Source organism: Protopterus annectens, chromosome 2.part2, assembly GCF_019279795.1.
Source record: "Protopterus annectens isolate FY-2018-M chromosome 2.part2, PAN1.0, whole genome shotgun sequence".
In the NCBI taxonomy this organism is placed as follows: domain Eukaryota; kingdom Metazoa; phylum Chordata; order Ceratodontiformes; family Protopteridae; genus Protopterus; species Protopterus annectens.
Genome location: NC_056730.1, coordinates 608,659,558 through 608,676,393, shown reverse-complemented (window position 1 = coordinate 608,676,393; position 16,836 = coordinate 608,659,558).

The window sequence follows — 16,836 nt, the reverse complement described above, 5'->3', positions numbered from 1 at the left end:
CCCACCCCTGGCTTCAATGGTGACAAATTCTAATATACCAAACTTGTAAGACTGAAAATTACTACATGTGACATTATGTTTAAACAATGCACTAGTATCTTTTTCATTTTTGATATCATACAAGTGTTCGTATATCCTATTTTTCAGTTTTCTTTCCGTCTTACCTACATAAAAGGAAGAACAAGAGCTGCACTTAGCTATATATACAAGTTTAGTTGAATCACAGTTGCCACTCATTAAAAAAATATAGCTCTTGTTTTGATTGTCAAGAATAATAATATTATCTTTTAAAATATATCTACAATAGGAACATTTACCACAAGGTTTACTACCCCCTCTCTTAACCCTGGTGTTGTTCAAAGTATAATCCTTCTCCAATATTGTCTTGATATTGGGTCCAACCTTGGTGGAAAAAATAGGTTGTTGGCCCAATATACGATATATTTCAGCATTGGTTCTAAAAATATTCCAGTTTTTTATTAAAGTTCCTTTTATGTAAGAATACAGGGGACTGTATTGCACCACACAAACATGCTGGAAATCAGGTTTATCATGAACTTGGGTATCTTGACTTGTATCTTGACTAACAGGTTAGGATCCTAACCTACCCACACCAAGCAGTGGGGTATACACCTTGCCCCATTTATTTAAAACCTCTTCAAGAATAGGGTCAATAAAATGTACAGGATACCCTCTCTCTAAAAACATCTCCCTTAAATGCTGAAACTCTACTATAACATCATCTTTCCTAGTGGTCATTCTAACAACTCTTATAGCTTGACCCTTAATAATACTCTTTTTCTGATGTATAGGATGATGGCTGGTGTAGTGCAAGTAACTATTACAGAAAGGCATTTTACGATAAATTTTAGAAATAAAATTATCATGCCCTTTAATGATTACGGTGTCCAAGAAGCTAATTTCTTGGGAATGAAACTGATAAGTGAATTTTAAATAATCTGTTGTTTGATTCAAATACTGGACAAACTCATCAATCAATTCAGATCCACCACCCCACACAATAAAACTATCATCCAGAAAGCAACCATAATATTTAATATTAGAAAAAAAATTATTATTATGAAAAATATACTTATATTCCCAACCCAGAAGCACCAAGTTAGCATACAAGGGTGCACACGCAGCACCCATTGCAACACCTTTTAATTGTTGAAAATATTCACCTTCAAAAAATAAATAATTGTTCTCCAAAATGAGATTCATAAGCTCACATACCAACAGTACTTCATCTGAGCTCAAAAAAGAATGACAAAATAGGACCTCTTCAAAAAAACACAAACCTTCTGCTTTTGGGATACAAGAAAATAAGTCCTGAACATCTATAGTCAAAAGGACACAGTCCACTGACCATAGTTCTTTCTTAAGCTGTCCCAGAAAATCCCAGGAATCTCTTAAAAGGTGTGGAAATTTATTCAAGACATGTTTCAATTTCTTATCCACAAAAAGGGCCAAATTATGGGTTTTAGAGCCTGCTGCTGCCACAATAGGTCTAAAAGGTGGTTTGTTCAAATTTTTATGTATCTTTGGTATACCGAATATTACTGGAATTTTCAGAAAGTTATTCATCAAAAAATCATACTCATCCCTAGTTATTCTCTGATCCATAAGATATTCATATAAGTAGCTATCCAGTCTACTATATGAAATGTGTATTTCATTCCTTGAACATGGAGAATAGCTATCAACCTGGAATAAAATATTTTGCATATCATTAGTATAATCTTCACGGTTGTACAATACCACCCCCCACCTTTATCAGGTGTCATAATTCTGATCTTTTTGTCCTCCCTCAAGCTAACCAATAACTGTTTCTCCTTGGGGTTCAAATTGGCAAACACCCTTCTTTTTTCACCCCATATTTTGTATAAATCCTCCTTAACTAGTTTTTCATATGTTGTAACTAACGGATGTAGTAGGGGGTTAAAGGTACTACTTGTCTTCACAGTAACACTCGGTACCTCAAGATGAGTTTTATCTGAAAACATAATATTTAAATTTAACTTTCTAAAATATATCTGTAAATCCACCAACACTTGACCTATATCAGGTATTTTAGTTGGCAGTTAGTCAGAAAGTTAAATTTAAATATTATGTTTTCAGATAAAACTCATCTTGAGGTACCGAGTGTTACAGTGAAGAGAAGTAGTACCTTTAACCCCCCACTACATCCGTTAGTTACAACATATGAAAAACTAGTTAAGGAGGATTTATACAAAATATGGGGTGAAAAAAGAAGGGTGTTTGCCAATTTGAACCCCAAGGAGAAACAATTATTGGTTAGCTTGAGGGAGGACAAAAAGATCAGAATTATGACACGTGATAAAGGTGGGGGGTGGTATTGTACAACCGTGAAGATTATACTAATGATATGCAAAATATTTTATTCCAGGTTGATATCTATTCTCCATGTTCAAGAAATTAAATACACATTTCATATAGTAGACTGGATAGCTACTTATATGAATATCTTATGGATCAGAGAATAACTAGGGATGAGTATGATTTTTTGATGAATAAGTTTCCGAAAATTCCAGTAATATTCGGTATACCAAAGATACATAAAAATTTGAACAAGCCACCTTTTAGACCTATTGTGGCAGCAGCAGGCTCTAAAACCCACAATTTGGCATTTTTTGTGGATAAGAAATTGAAACATGTCTTGAATAAATTTCCACACCTTTTAAGAGATTCCTGGGATTTTCTGGGACAGCTTAAGAAAGAACTATGGTCAGTGGACTGTGTCCTTTTGACTATAGATGTTCAGGACTTATTTTCTTGTATCCCAAAAGCAGAAGGTTTGTGTTTTTTTGAAGAGGTCCTATTTTGTCATTCTTTTTTGAGCTCAGATGAAGTACTGTTGGTATGTGAGCTTATGAATCTTATTTTGGAGAACAATTATTTATTTTTTGAAGGTGAATATTTTCAACAATTAAAAGGTATTGCAATGGGTGCTGCGTGTGCACCCTTGTATGCTAACTTGGTGCTTCTGGGTTGGGAATATAAGTATATTTTTCAGATTAATAATTTTTCTTCTAATATTAAATATTATGGTCGCTTTCTGGACGATATTTTTATTGTGTGGGGTGGTGGGTCTGAATTGATTGTTGAGTTTTTCCAGTATTTGAATCAAACAACAGATTATTTAAAATTCACTTATCAGTTTCATTCCCAATAAATTAGCTTCTTGGACACCGTAATCATTAAAGGGCATGATAATTTTATTTCTAAAATTTATCGTAAAAAGACTTTCTGTAATAGTTACTTGCACTACACCAGCCATCATCCTATACATCAGAAAAAGAGTATTATTAAGGGTCAAGCTATAAGAGTTGTTAGAATGACCACTAGGAAAGATAATGTTATAGTAGAGTTTCAGCATTTAAGGGAGATGTTTTTAGAGAGAGGGTATCCTGTACATTTTATTGACCCTATTCTTGAAGAGGTTTTAAATAAATGGGGCAAGGTGTATACCCCACTGCTTGGTGTGGGTAGGTTAGGATCCCAACCTGTTAGTCAAGATACAAGTCAAGATACCCAAGTTCATGATAAACCTGATTTCCAGCATGCCTGTGTGGTGCAATACAGTCCCCTGTATTTTTACATAAAAGGAACTTTAATAAAAAACTGGAATATTTTTAGAACCAATGCTGAAATATATCGTATATTGGGCCATCAACCTATTTTTTCCACCAAGGTTGGACCCAATATCAAGACAATATTGGAGAAGGATTATACTTTGAACAACACCAGGGTTAAGAGAGGGGGTAGTAAACCTTGTGGTAAATGTTCCTATTGTAGATGTATTTTAAAAGATAATATTATTATTCTTGACAATCAAAACAAGAGCTATATTTGTTTAATGAGTGGCAACTGTGATTCAACTAAACTTGTATATATAGCTAAGTGCAGCTCTTGTTCTTCCTTTTATGTAGGTAAGACGGAAAGAAAACTGAAAAATAGGATATACGAACACTTGTATGATATCAAAAATGAAAAAGATACTAGTGCATTGTTTAAACATAGTGTCACCTGTAGTAATTTTCAGTCTTACAAGTTTGGTATATTAGAATTTGTCACCATTGAAGCCAGGGGTGGGGACTGGCAAAATGTTTTGTATAAAAAGGAATTATTGTGGCAACTGCGTTGGCTGCTGATTCCCCTCCAGGGCTTAATGAACATATCTCTATTATGCCTATTTTAAAAGAAAAGGCAGGTTTAGTGTAGTAACATTTTAGTGTATTGTAGTGTATATTTTCATTACAAGTTTTTTATTGAAATGAAATATTCATGTGTGTGTATTTTATGACGAGACTGCTATTTTCTTTCTTTTTAAACAACTATGTATTTAACATATTTATGAGGAGGGAATATTTATTCATGAGGAGGGAGCTGTCATTGAACATGATTGGTCATTTTGAATTTCTGACTAATTAGAATTCATGTATTTAAAACTGAACTTTATTAGTCATTGTGTTCTGAGGAAGTCAATTTATTTGATGAAAGCGCTTAACCATTTTGGATGTCTACCATTGTGGATTTTAATTATGTTTTATTTCATTTGTGGATGTGTTTTCTACAATAAATTGTCCGTGGACCCGCAACACTGTGCTCTTCTTTTGATTTGGTTTGTTTTTGAGCACTTTCCACTACTTTTTGGATTTAGGCTTATAAATGCCCTAGGGCAGATAGCCTAGTATGGACATATGAACCTATGAACCTATGTATATGTAGTACAGGCTAACATGCATGACTGCCTCCACCATGTTGCCATTTTAGTGGATAAGATAAATGACAGGTTGGAACAGGTGGTGTCTGTGATGGAACATCTGCTGGGAGGGGGACAGCATACTCGTAGGTGTAGGTCATCCACATCATCTGCTGTTAGCCAATGTGGCCATGCCCGATCATGCTCCCATAGTGACACTACTTCCACTGCTCTGTCACTGGTTTAGGTGTTCACACCCAGACTTTGCAGGCCATGGGGTCATGGCCCTGGGCATTTTTGTGAGGAGAGCTCATCCAACAGACATCAGCCACAATCATGTAGCAGCAGTGCATGTGACCATGGGTGTGGACATGCCAGTTCAACTCCTGGCAGGGCCGGTTCTCATAGTTGGGTATGACAATGATGAACTGCCAGCTCTACCATACATGGCTCACACCTGTCCAACATACCAAGATGTTAGAGCTGGCACAGAGCTTGGTTGTGTTCATGCAGACACTCACACACCAATTTAACCTGGAATACCCATACAGACACATACACAACAGTTGCATGGTTCATCCATGAAGCTTAAAGCTCATTTGTCTCACTGGCTATTTATTACCTCATTCAAATGTTTGCCTTCTTCTCTTTCTTACTCACACATACATACTCAATGACCTTTTGTGTCGGGTCTATATTACATTATCAAAAACTGAATTCGCTTAACTGCATTTACATCGGAACTGCAGTTCAGTAAATTCACTCTTGTGGGGGGCTGTGCCCCCACACCCCTCGCTAATTATATATACAAACTCTGAGGTCACACTACAGTGAGAAAAGGGCAAATTTTATGATCCTCACTGTACCGCAATTTCAGTATTATCAGTTTGCTGAGCTGTATTTCCAATGTAGATGCAGTTCGGCAAATTCAGTTTTCAATAATATAATATAGACCCTTTGTGTCAGCCTAGGCTTTCTGCCCCCCCCTCCCACACACACACACACAGCACCATGTACAAGTGATGATGACTGTGCCATATCCCTGTTTTCTATCTTTTGGATTTAGGGATACATAACATTTATGTTTGATGCTCATGGTGCAAAGCTGATGTAGTGCTTAGTACATCTGCATTTGTGATGTTGATTTGGTAATGGTACCTTTGACATATATTGGCCTTAAGAAAGTTAGACAGTTGATAGAATCACACATTTTTTGCATCAATATTGTAAATGATCTTGTGAGGGTTGTGAAGTCTGAAACTGAAATGTGTCTCATTACATTCTAACTTTTCTCTTTAATGATTTACCAGTACACAAGTATGGTGCTAAACTGAGGATATTCAGTGACCATCAGCACTTTTGAGAGGTATGTCTGTGTGAATCTTTAATGCCTGAGGCCTACTACTTGATAATGAGCACATATAAGTCACATAAGTCTCTGCTGTCACATGTTTAAATTAATTTCTGTGCAAATCACCCACCTTTTACTTGCTTACATTACCAAGTAACAGCATTCAAGGATATGTCATTAATTCATATTATTAAACAATACACTCCAGGTTCAACACTTGCCTTGTAAATCCAGCAGTTGCAGCAGTTTTAGTTCAGGGCTGACTCTGTTTGATGCTAGGAGTAAACTGCCATTACATAGGTAGTTAAAGGTTGTGGGCATTGCCTGGCACCAGTGTTACTGTATGTATGTGCATAGGAGGAAGGTTTTAGCCTCTTAGGTGGTGAGTGAGTATACTATGCATTGCCTCTTAGCCATGCCTATGTCTGCCTACACCTACAGCCAGCTGCTTGTTCCCCCTCTGACTCTTCACCTGCGTGCAGCTGTGGTGACCTTGCCACTGGTGGTGGGATGTGTACCCCTTCCCCTTGTTGATCCTGCTGAAGCTGTTTTCTCAGGATGATGTTGTGTAGCATGACACATACTGTGAAAATGTTTCTGTACATGTATGTGGATTGTACTGTATGGCTTCTCCAGCTGTATCTATGCAAAAGAACTGCAACTTCAGCAGCCCAAAGGAAGCTCTATAATATTTCTAGGTTGAGAGTTTGTCTCATTATGGCGTTCTTCAGTGGGTATGTGTGCATTTCTGATGGGTGTCATCAGCCAGGGTTCCAGTGCATAAATTGCATGCCCAGTAAATGACCCTGTGGAATATCCACCCTTAGTGAACGTGTGATACAATCGGGAGGTGTGCCAGATATGTGAGTCATGGTAACTGCCTGGGTTGCCAGTACATGCATCCAAGATGATTCCATTGGCATTACACATAACTTGGCAGTTAATAGAGTTGAAGCCTTTTCTATTTATGTAGAGCCTTCCCTGTTCCCCAGGTGGTACCTTAATTTCTATATATAGGTTCATAGGTAGGTACTAGGCTATCGGCCCAAGGGCCTACGTAAGCCTAGCCAGCAAGGTACCATAGCTTATGCCACCCAAGAAAGTTATTTTCCTGTGCCACTGTCCAGCAGAGACACAGAAGTGATCCCTGGGGTGTATTTTCTATTTCCCATCCACTCATCAAGATTTTTCTTGAAGAGTGCTAATGAAGAACTTTGCTTGACATAGATGGGTAGCTTGTTCCAGAGTATAGGAAGTCTCTGGGACAGGAATCTATCCCTCCAGCGTGTCCTGTTTATTGTGGTGGCAAGGTTTAGGTCCCTAGAGCATGTAGCTTGGAGGGATTGGGATTTCTTTATGTGTAGCATGTCCAACAGCTCTGGGTTTGACATAGCTTTATATGTTAGGCAGAGATCACCTAGGAGTAGGCGATATGCTATGGAGTAAAGCTGGAGTTTTTTGAGGTGGTCAGTGTAGGGCATTTGTTTGAGGCCAGTAATCCTCTTTGTGAGGTACTTCTGTGGCCTTTCCAGCTGCTGCAGATATCTTGTGAGGTACATTCCAAAAGGGGCGTTGTACTCTATAATGGGTCTAATGAGTGACGAGAAGAGCGGAAGAATGACCTCTTTTTTCCTGGATGAGAACCCTTTTATGATGAGGTGTGCCACGTAGAAAGACTTCCTGACTACTGTGGCAATGTGACTATCAAAGGAGAGACTACTGTCCACCTGGGTCCCAAGGTCTCTTATCACGCATTCAGTGTTAAGTAGATTGCTGCCTATGTGGTAGTTCATGGGTACAGAGTTTTTACCAAAGGGGATGACACTGCACTTTTTGACATTGAGCTTGAGGCCATGGCTCTGACACCAGGCATCTGTCTCAGTGAGGCCCTTCTGTAGGATGTCCACATCATTTGGGGACTTGATTACGGCTCCTAGTTTGCAGTCATCTGCGAACTTCATCAGTCAGAGGCCTTCTGTGTTAGCCTGTACTTCAGAGAAGTAGATACCAAACAGGAGAGGTCCCAGGATGGAACCCTGTGGCACTCCACTTGTCACTGCCTTGAGGTCAGATTTGGAGTCTGCAACTTTTACAGTGTGGGTTCTGTCAGTGAGCCAGTTGGCAACCCATCTTGTGACATAGGGATTTATACCTAGTTTAGTGAATTTAGCTATAATTCCAGAATGGGGGATGGTGTCGAAAGCCTTGGTGAGGTCAAGATAGGCTGTGTGAACCACCTTACCCTCATTCATGGCTTTGGTGACTGCCTCAAAGAATTGATATGTATAATATGTGCAATCTACAGCACCCAGTACTTCAGGGTAGTATGCTGCAAGGTAGAACTCCTGCATATTTGTGGTTCTGTCATCAGGAGTACAGGGAAAATATATGTGGTAACTGTCATGTTGTAACATAGCATTCAGGAAATGATGGAGGATCCTGGATGCTGATGCCTGTGACACCCCCAGCATGTCCCCTGTTGGTCTCTGAAAGGTTCCTGGAGCTAAAATCTTAAGTGATACACATACCTTTGTCTCCACTGGTAATGGTTTCCCTCAGTTTGCCCTGGGTCTGAGTTGAGGGCGACAGAGTTTGAAGAGTTCCTGTATTGTGTCTCTATCCACCCTGTAGCACTCTACAATTGCCACATTATGCAGATTGTGATAAGTTAATCGGGGTCTGAAAACTCTTCTCCTTCTTGGCCTTGGTCTGTTAGCAGCAGCCGCAGCAGCATAGACTTCAGCCTATTGCACATACACATAAATTAAAGCAACAGCAGCCCAACATTCTTTCTGTGTAGACTCCTTTCCGTGGCTGTATTCCAATAGGTTTTGGAATTCGCAAAGAAAACCAGCAATGAGTCTACACAATTGCTTTATAGCTTGTTGAATAACTCCTCCATCTTTGATCGGTTGATTAGCATTAGCATACAATTCAGCTGCTTATGCTGTAATTAGCATGCCATGATGTTTACCTTGTTTGCACAGCTGTACACACCATGTAGAGCTGCTCCCTGAATTCAAAATAGTGTGCTACCATGTGTGTGCCACAGCACAACGTGCACACAGTGTAAACAGACTGTGTAGGCTTTACTGAATCTGGCCTAAGAATTAAAACAAAAAAAATAAATAAATTTTAGCCATTCGGAATGGGAAGGAATTCTCCATCTCAAAAGAAAAAGAGAATATGTGAGAGTGTTCTCCCTATTTGGCTGCAACTAGACAACGAACAAATTAACTAATGAATAAACACAACTGCTTTCCTTTCTCCCACTCAACTCATGAAGACTGCATTGTGGGATGCTGAACAACACATGGCAAGAATCACTTTTCAGAATATTCTCATGTAAGTATCCCCAATGCCCATTTCATTTCAGAGTCAAAGAGTAGGCACTTGTCTGGGTAGGATCATGCCCATCTGAACCTCAGTTGAGATGGAGTTGTGAAATTCCTCACTCAGAATGAGAACCAATAAACCCTCAACAACCATTTTAAGGCCAGAAATGCCAGCTGGAGGCCCAATAATTCCATTGACATTACCAAGGATTCCAATTAGTTGCAGCATCATTATGATAAAATTTAATGAAATAAAACATAGACTGGCTCAATATTGTGTCTAAACCCCATATATATATATATATATATATATATATATATATAGATATATATATATATATATATATATAAAGTGGAATGAGGAAAGAAGACCCATATTATCACTTAAACTATCAGCATTGTTAAAGACTCAGCTGATGTCTCATACATCTTACTACTCACTGACTACAATTACCAGTTTTTCATGGTACAGACAGTCAAATCAAGACTAATTATAATCCTAATAAGTAAACTTCTACTCTAAACTAATCTATTACTTCCCTCCCTCTCCTACTCCTAGCTGAACACTTCGTATGAGGAAACATTTTTTTGGAGAAAACCAATATGAACTCCCCAAAATGTAATGTTTTACATGCAGAGCTTTGGTTGTCTGTCTACAGAAACTCAAAGTTAGTAATTTGATCTTTTCTGCAAGGCAAGTGACCTCCTGCAGATCCTTGTCATAAACCATTTCACTCAGGCCACTGACTTTTAAAAGATTAATTGCTTTTGGTGAACAAAACAACACTACTCTTTAGGTACATTACTCTTTAGGTAAAATAGTTATCTAATACACAATGTACGTAGCAGTTCTATGCAGTAAATTTAGCTCTGGTTCTAAGGTGCACTCTATATATGTACATTTCAGTCATTAACACTAATACGTAACACGGAATACTGCGCCTCTAATATCACCCAGGGTTTTCAAATATTTAAAGCCTTTTTATATGTTTATATTACAGCCTTCATAATGATTGAAAACTATGGATATACTTCACTTTCCATATATACACCAGTTTTGCATTAAGACATTTTAATGTACAAAAATAAATTTAAATATTATGAATATGAAATATATTTTTGCCTGCTGAAGTAAGCACCAAAAGATTACTTGAATGTTTTTGCTCACTGTGCATGTCTTAAAATGAATGGCTAGTAAAAGAAGTCAGCTAAGCTCAAAACTATACAAAACATAGCAGGAACTGAAAACACCAAGTAATCATGCATTACATGCACTGTATCTGAATGTTAAACTTTCATGTACAACAGATACCCTACAAAAGCCAGCCATATTGGAACATGGGAATGACTTTTCATATAGTATTCAGAACAACCGGGTCAGAAATTAAGATCATCACTGGTTCCAATAAATAGCTAACTTACCTAAACATGCCTCTTATAATCAAATAGCATTGTCCAGACCCACTTAATAACAAGTCCACACCAAAATAGTATATGATGACCTTTATTAAATACAAATTTAACACCACTTTATTGAAGACATTCTTAATTACCATTCAGTAATGCCACATAACATTTATCACAATGTTAACATAACTTCGAATAACAATTAACCAGGACAGCTTAATCTACTCACCCTGCCCAAAGTAAGCATCATTGTCCTAACCGCTCATTTACCCAGAAGCAAAATACCCACACTCACTTCAATAGCCAATCAATCCCTTTCCAAACTCAATCCAACACCAGAGGGCGAAAAGAAGAAAGCAAGCCTGTCTCTCTTCTCTGCCCACCAGCCTGACACAGGCTGTTGCTCCTCCCCTACTCCATCTTTTTAACAGATCCTCCAAGAACAAAGCCACATGTACGTTAAACAAATCCAACCCTAAATCACTTAAGTGCACTCCATCCTGCTGAAACCACACCAGATCCCTATCATCAAACTCCCTGTGCTCTATGGTATGAATGTCCCCAATCTCCAAAGTCTTGCCAAATGAGAATTTACAAACCACCGACCCTACTCAATACCCATAAAACTACTGGCATTTAACCACACTAAGCATGCCACTATTTTAGACCACACTATAACCATTCCATGGACATCTCTTCTGCAAAGTCACTAAATCCTGTCATACCCTAAGTACCAATTGTCACTTAGGAATGATGCCCAAATCATTACATGCTAGATGAATTACCAATACTCTAGGAACCCCAATACATAACTACGTTCTCTCAAACTCCTCCTGCAGTTGATGCTACTGAGGCCTCTGATACCATACCACCAAACTTTCCAGCCTTCAGAATGTAACCCCAGCTTGTTGCCATCTGGTCTAGTTGCCACCCATTTCACCACCCAATAAATGTATGATTGACCTAGAATCACAATCTGTTTCCCTAACAATAAGAAAAAGATAAATACATTATCAAATTCACAACTTATCTAATATAAGATAGAAAAGTTCTAGAAGACGACCGGCCCACCCTCTTAATAACCTCCACTGACCAACTTTCTCTCGCCAAATCAGAGGCCCTCCCAATGTGAACTGAATAAGTACAAATATTGAAATGCCTTCCTTATTATGCCTGTGACAATATGAGGTGTTGCCATCTGTGCCAGGGAGAGTGGGGCAGTGCATGTGGGACATATGCCAGCATAGATAGCTGGAGTTTTGTAAATGACTTTGTGTCATACTCAATGCTAGAAGTCTAAACCTCAAAATGCACTCACTCGAGGCACTCTTTTTAAACTGGAGAACATTGACATCTGTGCAGTGACAGAGACCTGGTTCAAGGCTCCAGAGAGCACCCCTGCATTACCAGGCTATAATTCATGCAAAACCTTTTGGCCACCTAACCTAGACCGAAACACTAAAGGCAGTGGTGTGTCCATATTCATTAAGGGTATCCACACCTCCAGGCTAGTTGCTCAACATAATGCATCTGAAATTATCCAAGTGTAACTAACACTGGGCAAGACTGCAATCCAGGTTGTAGCTTGTTAGAGATCCCCCATCATGCCCCAGGATTCCTACTCTTCATTTCTTAAGATACTGGAAAATATTAAGGTACAACCCAATACCTTAATTATGGGTGATTTCAACTACCCCACCATCAACTGGGAAAACTACTAATGTACCAGCTCATTCACTCAACATTTTCTGGTATTCATAAATTCCAAGGCCTTGGATCAGCCTGTCCACACCCCCGCCAGGGGCAGCAATATCCTGGATCTGGTCATTACCAATATGGGTAACCGGTGTTCCATGCCAGAGGTCAACTCCTTGCTGGTCAGACCCGACCACAAGCTAATCACTCTAGACGTCCATATCCCACCCCCGTTAAGGAAACCACCATCAAAAACTACTCCAAAGCCAACTTCATGCTTCTTAAAACAGAAATGGCAAACTTCATGACACCTATGCAGATGGAAAATAGAGGTACAACTGCTGAATCTTACACAAATGTACTCTATAAGCACATACAGGAGTGCATGGATCATGCAATCCCCAGCGGAACCAAGACGCTATCCTCCAAAAAAAGGAAGCCAATCTTTTGGTGGTCCCATGCCATAAACAAAATTGGTCCCCTGCCATAAACAAACTCTACAACAGAAGGAAGAAGCTGTTGCAAAAAAGAGTAAAATCCCAAGATTGGAGGAACTCCATGGTCAGCCTCAGAAAGAAGCTGAGATCCCTCATAAAATACTCCAAAGCCAGTTATGAAAATAAAATCACCACTGATTCTAAAGACAACTACAAAGCATTCTACAGCTATGTCACGAATCTCAATGGCAACACTCAGATCTGCTCCAAGCTACAGCACAATGGCACTAAATATGCAGAACCAACCGATATTGCCAACATCCTGGCAGATAGGTTCAGTGCTAACATTACCCCCCCCTCACCCTCCAAAGGGCCCATCTTAACACTGGAAGAATGCAAAGCCCCTGTAATCATGGATAAACAAGTAAAGACAACACTCTCCAAAGCCAAGAACGCAGCATCCATGGGACCAGACAACATCCCAGGCTGCATACTGCACGAATTACAGAACAAACTGACACCCCACCTAAGTACCATGTTCATTCATAGCCTCACCTCAGGTTATGCACCTACTGGATGGCACACAGTGACGGTTATCCCACTTCAGAAAGAGGGTGCCACCATGGACCATGGACCCCGGAAACTACCGCCCCATTAGCCTGATGAGCCTGGTCTGCAAGGCCATGGAACTTATCATCTTGGAGCATATAAACAAAGACATAGGAAACCTCCAAACCTTAGACCCCACTCAGTTTTGGTTTGTAAAAGGTAGCTCATGTCTACTAAACCTGATTGACTTCTTTTAAGCAGTCACCAGAGCCGTAGATAAGGGCAAGGTAGTGCACCCAGCCTATCTTGACCTCGCCAAGGCTTTTGATGCCATCCCCCACTCTGGAATTATAGATAAACTCACTAAACTGGGCATAAATCCCTGTCAGAGGATGGGTGGCCAACTGGCTCACTGACAGAACCTACACAGTAAAAGTAGCTGACTCCAAGTCTGACTTCAGACCAGTGACGAGTGGAGTACCACACAGTTCAGTCCTGGGTCCTCTCCTATTCAGCATCTACTTCTCTGAAGTGCAGGCCAACACAGAAAGTCTTTGGCTAACAAAGTTCGCAAATGACTGAAAACTGGGAGCCATAATAGAATCACCAAATGATGTAGACATTCTACAAAATGGCCTCACAGAGACAGATGCTTGGTGTCAAAGTCATGGCCTCAAGCTCAATGCCAAGAAGTGCATTGTCATCCCCTTTGGGAAAAACTCGGTACCCATGAACTACGACATAGGCGGCAGCTCACTAAACATCGAAAGTGTGGTAAGAGACCTTGAGACACAGGTGGACAGTAGTCTTTCCTTTGATAACCACATTGCCACAGTAGTCAGGAAATCTGTCTTTGTGGCACACCTCATCACAAAAGGGTTCTCCTCTAGAAAAAAGGAGGTCATTGTTCCTCTCTACTCATCCCTCATCGGATCCATTATAGAGTACAATGCCCCATTTGGCATGTATCTCACAAGACATCTACAACAATTGGAAAGGCCACAGAAATACCTGACTAAGAGGATTACCAGCCTCAAACAGATGCCATACACAGACCATCTCAAAAAACTCCAGCTGTACTCCGTCACATATCGCCTACTCAGAGGCGATCTCTGCCTAACATACAAAGCTATGTCAAACCCAGAGCTGTTGGACATGCTACACTTAAAGAAATCCCAATCTCTCCAAACCATACACTCCAGGGACCTAAGCCTTGTCACCACAATAAACAGAACATGCTGGAGGGATAGATTCCTGTATTCCTGTCCCAGAGAAGTCCCATACTCTGGAACAAACTACCCATTCATGTCAAGCAAAGCTCCACATTGGCCCTCTTTAAGAAAAATCTTGATGACTGGATGGGAAATAGAAAATTCACCCCGGGGATCACTTCTGTGGCACTGCTTGACAGGGGCACAGGAAAATAATTTTCTTGGGTGGTGAAAGCCAGGGAACCTTTTGGCTAGGGTCCTATATAGGCCCCAGGGATGATAGCCTAGTACCTACCTATGAACCTATGAACCTTGCACATTTGGTTGTGTTAAAATGTATCAGCAATGTTATTATAACTGATTAATTGTTTATACTTAAGCAAAGAATTCTGGAAGGGAAAAGTTGAGGCTTTTGAAATTGTTCTATAGTTTTCCAGTACTGCAACAGATCTTAGCAAAGCTCAGACTGTGTATTGTATTAGAATCAGGTGATGAAATATGATGTCATTCTATAACCAACACTGAGAGGATAGAGTTCTCACAGCAGCTTGTTTTGTTTTCTTTGGAACCTGATATAAAAATCTATGACAGTTGAGTTAGTTCAGTTAGTTGAGTTAGTTGTTCAGTTTAGTTAGAAGATCATCACCTTGCCTTTGTAGAAGTAAGCATTTCAGCATCCTATCTTGCCTTGCTGTATTAAGTTAGCTGGGGAGCATTTGTTATTTAGACAGGAAATATAGTGAGATTAGCTTAATAGTGTTTTTCTGCATCTGTTTGAATTTGTCCAACTCTTATTTTTATTTCTCCTGTGATTGAAACTCTGATGTTTATTGTGCTTTGATATTTGGTATTCTCATGTTTTCTATTTTATTATTTATTATTAAATATTGTGATACATTTCATTGTGGCTGGTCTTTTAGAGAATACTTTTAATGTTTTGAGAGTACCTGTGCTTATTATAGTGATGCCTTGGCCACTCCGAAAAGTCTCCCTGATTTGGTTACACTCTACCATTTATGTTAGTATTGTTTTACTTAGTATAACTGGATACCCTTGTAAGAGGCTGACAGTGGTTGAATGGTGGCAGCGAGGTTACTTTATAGTCTGGGCAGAAGGGGTTCAGCTAGTAAATCTGTATCAGTCTTTTCCAGGATTGTGTGTGAGTGTGTGTGTGTGTGTGTGTGTGTGTGTGTGTGTGTGTGTGTGTGTGTGTGTGTGTGTGTGTGTGTGTGTGTGTGAAAATGAAATACCCAGGTATGGGTGTGTCAGCTACTTGGAACTGGGACACAGTGCTCCAAAGTGAGTCTTGTTTGGGATCTGGAGAAACAGAATGTCCAGTCCTAGTGGAGCATGTTCCCTGTGTGCTGTTGGAGGAAATTGTGCTTGATGCAGACAGCTGCATCTGAAAAATACTGTGTAAATCAATTCCTGTTCTTAGTGACCTTCTCTCACCAGTGTCAGTGGTGAAGACTGAGGCTCTTTGATTAATGGCCTGGGGAAAAGACAGGCCATTGCAATGCAGACAGTCTGGTTAGCTGTGACCACCCTACCCCTTCTTGACAAAAAAACATGCCCTGCAGACTCCCCACATGTGAAATCTGCAACCTCCTTACCCACTCCTCTAAACAGAGCAGCTCATTTACATCCCTCACTAAAACAGTCTGCACCCCTCTTCTCATCTGATCTGTTTTAGATCTATGCAACCAAACTTCCATGCCATTGAAAAGATGACCACATCTTGCCATACAAGAGACCTCAGCAACTCCAAAACCCTAAATGCACCCTTATACATCCAAATAACCAATTTCACTTACAGATTATAATCCGGTGAACCTCCTTCCACCAGCTGTAAGCCCTGCAACAAAACATTAACAGCCTGTCTTGTCATTGGACATCGCATATCTGCCCTATCCCCCACTGCTCTATCTCATCCCTTCAATATACAAGCTACAGTCCAAGACTTTGTAAAGTCTTTTAACCTTGCCACCCATGCAAATATGCTGATAGCAGCTAAATCCACCTTAACTAACTTAACAGCTTTCCCGTTCACCCATGCCAGTGCTAAATATTGCAGTAAAAGTTCTTCTGACCAAATACCCTCCTCTTCAGGCAGCTGCAGAACAAT